Source organism: Prenolepis imparis, unplaced genomic scaffold (assembly GCF_030444845.1).
Source record: "Prenolepis imparis isolate NDT839.2.m4 unplaced genomic scaffold, iyPreImpa1.0 SCAF_108, whole genome shotgun sequence".
Lineage (NCBI taxonomy): Eukaryota > Metazoa > Arthropoda > Insecta > Hymenoptera > Formicidae > Prenolepis > Prenolepis imparis.
Genome location: NW_028141266.1, coordinates 31,223 through 40,000, shown reverse-complemented (window position 1 = coordinate 40,000; position 8,778 = coordinate 31,223).

Genomic DNA, 8,778 nt, shown 5'->3' with positions numbered 1-8,778 from the left:
CTATCTGGGTTACTACTAACGGTTAGTAGATTTTTTTTGTCTTCTGATTTTTTGTAGGAAAACAAATCCAAAAAAGTATACGGTTTTGCCTCACTTTCCCCTATATGTATATAAAATGTATGTATACATATACATATACAAAGTATCCGGTGGTTCGCGCTTCACCTGTCGTGGGCAAGTAGAGTGGGCTAAACCGAATAGAAAAGGCCTTTACCATTTTGCGAAATTCGCAATAATTAATGAAAAATTAATTTAAAAAGATCGAACAATTCGCGTGCCAACAAGCGCGCGGCGAGAAAAGACAGCCCAGTATTACTTGGTTACTATGCACGCGCGGCAAGAAGAGACAGCCCAATGTTACAGTTGCTAAGCACAATACATAATTAAATTTCGTCGCGTGCCTCGTAATCGTAAAACATTGGGCTGTCTCTTCTCGCTGCATATATTTAACATTACGTATATTACGTATGCTTACGTATATTTAAAATTTTTATGCAATTTTATACAAAAACCTTTTTTTGCATAATTGAATTTTTACTTCTCCATTTTGTATTAGCCATATAAACTTTTTGAAAAATATTTTATAATTCTTCAACATGTTTATATTTCATGCCAAAGGTCGCAAATTTTAATATTTTTAAAGAAAAGTCCGTTTTTTAAAAACAATAAAATTTGATCGATTTCTTTCAATATCATGAAATTTTACTTTGCAAAAAGAAATATTTTTTGGAACCAATCGTTATAATACCAATTCCTTCTTAAAGTACAACTCTTAACGTTTCGAATTATGTATTATAAAACCTTCGTATCTTTTTTTAGTCAGTGCTACGTCAATTAAAAGAAAATCAATTTTTTTCATTTTTTCGGCAAAACAAGCTTTCTCTTTTTATTAAATAACTTTTATATTTTTTAATTTGGAATAATTTAACTTACACAGTCTTGTAAAGTTTCAAAAAATTTATCGATTAAAAAAAACGTTCAATTGATGCATTTGTCTTAAAGATACAAACTGGAGAAGAACGACAGGGTCTAAAAGTGCATGGTGAGATAACAACGGAAGTCAAAGTACGTGAAGTTCCTGAAGGTTAAGATGCATAACACGCAGCGGTTTTGTCAAAATAAAATTTCTAAATGATATTTGCTCAAAAATTAGTATATCAATTTAGGATATAAATTATGCACAATTATTGTGTTATAATTATCATAATGATAGTGTAATATTTTATGTTATAACATTTAAAAATTATAATTTCTGAATAATTGTATTTTTTAGGCATGCATAATTATTCATTTTATTGCATAAAATATTTTAAAAATAATAAAACTCAATATATTTATCAATTATTAAGTAATTTCTTTCCAAGTTTAATTTTGCAAATATTTCATCAAAATGATTCGCCGTAACGTTACTGTTTTGCTAAAATACTATTTAGAAAAATTAATTGTGCAAATATTTATACATATTTCTACATTTCTACATGTATTGTTTCAAATATAGATGCATAATTACAATTTTATTCCGATTTCGTCGAATATAAATATTTTTATATTTTTATATTTTATAAATATTTTGCTATCGGGATTATAAATGTTTTCTTATCAGAGTTAGAAATGCAATAACTTACGGCAACGAAGATTATGGTTCGGCTCGTCCACATCACGATACTTAAACTCTAAGGCGGCTGTACAGTTGGCGACGTTTGCCTCACCGGTGTCCGAATCTCGGGCTTGCAGGATCCTCTCGCACACGATCTCAGGAACCTCCGCTCAGTACGCCGTTTCGCCGAACAATGACGAGCGCAAGGCCTGCAGGAAACACGCCGGCACATTAATATCTAGGGTTGCGTTCCAAAACGTTACCTGAATGCACGTTGTCTCTCATAGAGAAAGAGCGAGAAAGTGAAAGTGCGAGGGGGGTGGGGGTTGCACTTTACTGACATTTTGGAACACAGCCTAAGCAGGTAGTTGTTTCTCTACTCTCTACGAGAGAGAGAGGGAGAGAGGGAGAGAGAGAGAGGGGAAGAGAGAGAGAGAGAGAGAGAGAGAGAGAGAGAGAGAGAGAGAGAGAGAGAGAGAGTGAGGGGGGTGGATGCACTAGACTGACATTTTGGAACACAGCCTAAGCAGGTAGTTGTTTCTCTCAGAGTAGTACTCTGCTAGTCAAAATTATTGTATAAATACTATTGCTTCTCTTAGAATATAAAAATTGACAAAATAAAAACAGTTACAGAAAAGGAAATAGTATTGTGTATTAAATTGTGTAGTGTTCGCGGAGTGATCGTATAGGTCATGGCATTCAATCGCAGAAATGTATTCGTAAATATTACGTTGCAACAATCAACGATTTCTTTATTATGAAATAGTATAAATTATAATTGTAAAAAAACATTTTAATTATTATAAAAAAAAATCAGTTACGTGATATAAATTATTATTAAAAAAAAATTGTTAGAGCAGAAGCAAGGAACATTTAACAAGAAAAAAAAAACCAGAATAGCATATGTTAAACAACAAACCAAACTTAATTTTTTGAATTTATCATACTCTGATATCGTACGGTCAGTGTCGCTGAAATTAAAACATGCACTTGTTTAAAAATTTAATTAATTTTGCTTAAATTTTAATTTTTATTATAGGTTTTTTGCTATTGATACAATGATAAATACAAGTTCAAGTATTAGTTTTTTTTTCCTTAGCGACCATAAGTGCAATGTTAAATATCGAGAAAAACAGTCAATTTTAAACAATCATATCTCCGTAACTATAGTGAATTGAATCCAAATATAACACACACATACGTATCAATATTTAAATTAATATTGCTGCAAGTTTAAAGAAAATCAGTATTTTCATCATTTTTTACCAAACTACCTTAAATAGGCTACCTATGGCACTTTCAGGATCAGGGTCTTGGTAGTCCTTGCAATTTTATTCTTAGGGTTTTTATTGCTCCATTCTTGTTATTTCTTTTCCTTTTCGTTTAGGATGCCGAAGGTGTTCTTTTCGACACCTTACAGATTTCCCTGCAACTCCGGATGCAACCGGGATAACGGAGAATCCATCAATCAAGGATCGTTCGCCTATGGAATGTGAAAAAATTTTTTTACGATGTCCAACTTATTTTCTCGTTTATTTCAGAAAATATATAAGAAAAAATATTTATTATTAAAAAATATTATCTATATTCTATAAGTAACATTTGACAATATTATTTTTTTAAGCATTTGAAAAAAACAGCACGTTAAAAAAATTGTTTTATAGTACAAAAAGTCATGTCTTTTTATAGAACATATAAACTGTTCTCGACGGAAGATTGGATCGCAATGATTTATTTCTTGCAAACATGATCTGCAAAATAACGCTGAATACCAGGAAATTACAGTCTGTAACAATAATTGTTGCACATGTCCATAAGTTATTTGAAGCCGTTTTATTTTAGACGTAACTAAATTACAGTGTTATTAAATTTTTTTTGGACTTATTTAAGCAAATGTTCATGCATATTTAATAAATTATTTTTAATTGATGATTGAAACACATATATGAGACCATAGCTAAAAAACTATGACTCATGCTTTTCCGACAATAATTAAAAGTTTATGTAATAATGTAAAAACTGGAGTAACTTTACTAATTATGAACTTTTTATTTTAAACTCATTGGAGTGAGTTTAAAATTATGTAGGCTTTAAAATATATGTTTAGGTATTAGAATTATATGTTTATAAAAGGCGAGAAATAACGAGCGACACTTCGATCGCCTATTGTTATCTGTTTACTCTTTTTTGTGTGAGACCGTTTGAGTATATTTATATCGTTGGTCCTATCGTTCTCCAACGGCTCTCCGAGAGCGATATACTCTTTTCGGGAACCGAAACCCGAATGCCAGCATTGTCCCGTTGTTTCCGGGTAGGGAGATTTTTAGCGCAAAGATTCGTACGTATATATATATCGCCTTCTCGGCGATCGACACGCGCTGACACTCTCACACTCTCGCTTACACCTAGAGATACGTACAGAGATACACACCGACATTCTCGCTTTATCACGCTCTCGCAATTACAAACTACGACCTTCCGAAGAGCATTGACAGAGGAAGATCAACGCTTCAAGTTCGCAATAAACATTATTAATATATCAAATAGAATGTTCTACATATAACTATCCTATCCTTTCCCGTCAATCTGACTCAAGGAGATATCACGAAACGACCAACCTGACCGGCGGACCGGCTATTCATCGCCCCTCCGCCCACAATTTGGATAACTTTTTCACTTTTCTCATCTAATTAATTTTATTACAGTCTATTACTCAAACAATTATGGGGATGTTTCGACAATTCGTTAGCGATTACTTTTATATCGCAACTTTTAATACGACCGCTGGCTTAGAATATTTAAGTATTTTATCTGAATGACTGTTGGTTTACAATATTTTTGCGTTTTAGTCACTTAACTTAAATATGCGATGCGAATTATGTTTTTTGTTTATAACTACTAACTAGATTGTATTTACGGACAGGTTTTATTAATTTGCGGTACACTGAAGATGATCTAATGTAGAAACGTTTGTTATACATTCATCTTAATTTAATAAATTAATATTGAGCACTAACTTCTTGCTACGGCTCATTGCCAGGGCTGCCACCTCTTCGGGTTTGACCCGGAGTCTCCGGGTGAAGAATGAAAATCTCCGAGTCATTGGAGTTTATAAAAAAAATTTTTTTATACCGGATTTTTTATGAATTATTACGCTCTTGTCGCACTCTTTTGTTTATGCAGCCAACTAACGGCCAACGGCTCGTTTTTTAAAATATATTATGAATCCTAAAGAAAGCGAATTACTGCGAAGAGCGTATTGAGTAATAAAAAATATAGTTTCAAAGTCAGAAAAAAATAAAAGGTAGTATGTCGCAATTCTTCTAATAAAGTTGTTATTGTGTTGCGTTCGTTTTTAGAATTGATAATTTTTCGTGCAATCGGAAGTGTGCAATTTTGTTTTGTTTTGTACAATCAAAAATGTCCAATTTTACAATATTAAACATTATAATACATAATAAGTAAACGCAATCAGCATATCGCGTTTGATTTTGTACTTTTCCCTGCTTTTTTTTTTTTTTTTTTCCAGAAGATGATCTTGGGGGAACGTAGACACCGAGGTGGTAGCCCTGCTCATTGCTCTTTTTTATTAGATTGAAAAAAATGAAAGTTCGGTGAAACGTACACTAACTTTATTCTATATCGTATTGGTACGATTTACTAAATTAATTTTTTTACGCATTAGTTTTCTTTCTTTATATTTAGATGGACAATTAAAGAAAATATTATCAAATTTTATAATTATATTGAGATAATACTACTTTTGTGTAATACAAAAAGTATTATTGTGTAGGCGGTATCTGACGTAGCGGGATGTCCGTGGAATAAGTCACCATATGTATTATGTTGTTATTTTCGTGTCGGGTCATTGTCGTTTTCGTGTATGCTTATCTGTCCGTTGCCTCGATTTTATTGTATACCTCTGACGAAACGTGCCATGCCGTGATTGGCTTGATTTGAAAGGATAAGCGTTTTAGCCGAGTGTTTATAAACGGCGACCGCTCGGTCGAGCGCGTCTCTCTCTCTGAGAATTTACAAGAGTAACAATAATAAAGAGTTTATACGATTTCTGAGAATAAGAAAAGAGTTAAGAGTTTAAATCGAATATACATATATCTCTCCTATCGACATCCTATCGACTACAGTTATCAGAAGTGGGATTGTGAATCTGTGTGTGTCGACCGCTGTGAGAAGTGCAGTATGAACGAGCTACGGGGCAGTGGTTTCACGGTGGCCGAACTGAAGGAGGATCTGCGTGCGAGGGGACTGCCGACCGGAGGAACGAAGGCTGAGCTGATTCAGAGGATGGGCGACGGCGGCTCGGGCGTGTGGATGGCCTTGAGTAGGCAGCTGGAGTCGTCGCGCCCGGCCGGGACGTCGGCCTCTGACGACGCGCGAGGTGTTGGCGCGGTGGAGGTCGAGGAAGACCGGACCGCGGTGGTGCGAGAGCAGGGAGCTGCCTCGCGCGCGTGGTTGGTGGATCGCGAACGGATCGCGGCGGCGCGCGAGGAACGAGGATGCGTTCCGCGTATGGAGGACCTGGAGCGCGCGGAGTTAAATCTTTTGCGGAGAGAAAAAGAGCTGTGGGAGAGAGAGAGAGATCGCTTTTGGGAGAGAGAGCTGTCCCGCGACTCGTCGGTTGCATCGACGAGGGTGTTCGGCGGTGGTCGGGGGCGTTAAAGAATTGCTCCCGGAGTTTGACACGAGTGACAACACATTCTGGCGGTGGAGAAGTCAGCTCGAGCTTTTGAGGGACACGTATCAATTCGCCGAGAAGGCGACGAGGATCTTGATCGGTTCGCGCCTGCGGGGACGAGCATTGACATGGTTCTATTCGAGAACCGAATATCTGACGCTGAGTATCGAGGAACTCTTAGAGGAGATGAGGCAAATGTTCGATTTGCGCCCAGGCAAATTGGTTCTCCGGAAGGAATTCGAGGCTCGTGTATGGAGGGGGAACGAGCCGTTCTGCGACTACTGCCACGAGAAGGTGATCCTCGCGAATCGTGTTCCGGTGGCTGAGGATGAGCTCCTCGATTACATCATCGAGGACATCACGGATGTGCGGCTGCGAAATCAGGCGCGCCTTATGAGATTCCGGTCAAAGGCGGAATTAATGCAGGCGTTCGAGAGCATCGTCGTTGAGCGGGAGGACAGGAGGACGGGCTCGACCGGAGGATCGGGATGGAGAGGAGGCAGCGCAGGGCCGGTTGCCGGCGAGGGGTCGCGCCGGACGGGGAACCAAGAAACCGGGAAGGAAGCGGAAGCTGGCAGAACGACAGAGCGGATGCGTGCGAGATGCCATCGGTGCGGTGAGTCGGGGCACGTCGCGACGCGGTGCGAGCGGCCGCCGACGGAGCGCGCGTGTTATATTTGCGGGGCGGCGGGGCACTTAGTGGCGGGGTGTCCTAAGCGCGAGTGCCCGACGGGCACGGGGCCGTCGGAGGGGTCGGCGGAGATTTTGACGGTTGCGTCGCGTTCCCGGAACCGTATATGCTAGACATAAGCATTTCGGCAATAGACGGACGCGCGAATTACGATCACAGGGACGGCGCGGTAATCGATTCAATCAGCCTAATTAAAAGCAGCAGTGTCCCGGCCGAATTATGTTTACCGGTCGAGGTAGTAGCGGTCGGGGAGACGAATACCGTCAACAAAATTATGACGATCGAAAATATCGACGATTCGAGTAGCGTGCATGACGAGCGGCAGATCAATATTGACGAAGATGCGAAAGAAATTTGTGAGACGTACGAGTCGTGCTGTCTCGGAGACTCACAGGCGGAAAACGGTGCGCCTGACCTTGTAGCGAGCGTTCCGTTGAGGTGCGAGCGGCCGATGTATTCGCGCCCGCGTGAGACGTCATTTACGGACAGGAAGGCTTTTATTCATCGACGAAATAAGAAATATTTTTCAATTTTTGAATTAGGGGATGGATCTAAAACAAAAACGTATACTATAATATATCGCATAAAGTGTAATTCCCTATTAAAAATAGAAATCAAATCGCAAGAATTTTATAAGAGAGCAATATCAATATCGAACAAAATTTTTAAAAATTACAATTTAAAATATAAAAAATAATTAAGCAATGTAATAATTATTAAATTTGTTTATAGTGTATAATTTATAACATAATTATTAAAAATATATCAATAATTTAGCTCACCTCTTTGAACCTCCTGCAGGTTTGAGAAGATACGTTGCTATGTACAGAGAGTAACATATTTTGTTTTATCGTTGCTATAGAAAATTCGATGATGTTAAAGTTGTGTTCGAAAATTCGCTATTAGTATTGAAAATCTATAATTCACGTCACACATGTTATAGATTTTTAGTATTGATGGAAATTTGGGAACATAACTTTGATTAGACATAAAATTAATAAATTTTAAAACACAACCTTAACATATCTCTCTTTTTCATCGAATTTTCTATAGCAACGATAAAACAAAATATGTTACTCTCTGTACATAGCAACGTATCTTCTCAAACCTGCAGGAGGTTCAAAGAGGTGAGCTAAATTATTGATATATTTTTAATAATTATGTTATAAATTATACACTATAAACAAATTTAATAATTATTACATTGCTTAATTATTTTTTATATTTTAAATTGTAATTTTTAAAAATTTTGTTCGATATTGATATTGCTCTCTTATAAAATTCTTGCGATTTGATTTCTATTTTTAATAGGGAATTACACTTTATGCGATATATTATAGTATACGTTTTTGTTTTAGTTTTAAATAAAGGAGCGAAGAAGAAAAAGGGATAGAAAGAAAAAATGGAAAAAGTTAACCAACATCAAAAGGATAAGAAAAAAAATAATGGAAATAAACATTCGTCGCAAATTAATTTAAAGGAATCCTCTCTTAACAAGTAAATTTATTAATATATTCATTTTTATTAATATTTTCATTTTTTATTTATAAATTTTTAAATTATTGTTAGAGAATAGCTAATTTTGTTAGTTAAAATCGATTGATAGCTTTTTCGTAATAATTTAAGTTATTTTTATAATTGCTTTCTCATATAAAAAAGATTCTATTTTATCGATTCTTTCTTAAAGTTCGCAATATAATAATCTTTGAAATAATTTAAATGCAAGAGCTTATAACTTCGTGACATAAAAGTTTTATAAAATATATTTTATTAATCATATTGATATTGTATTGA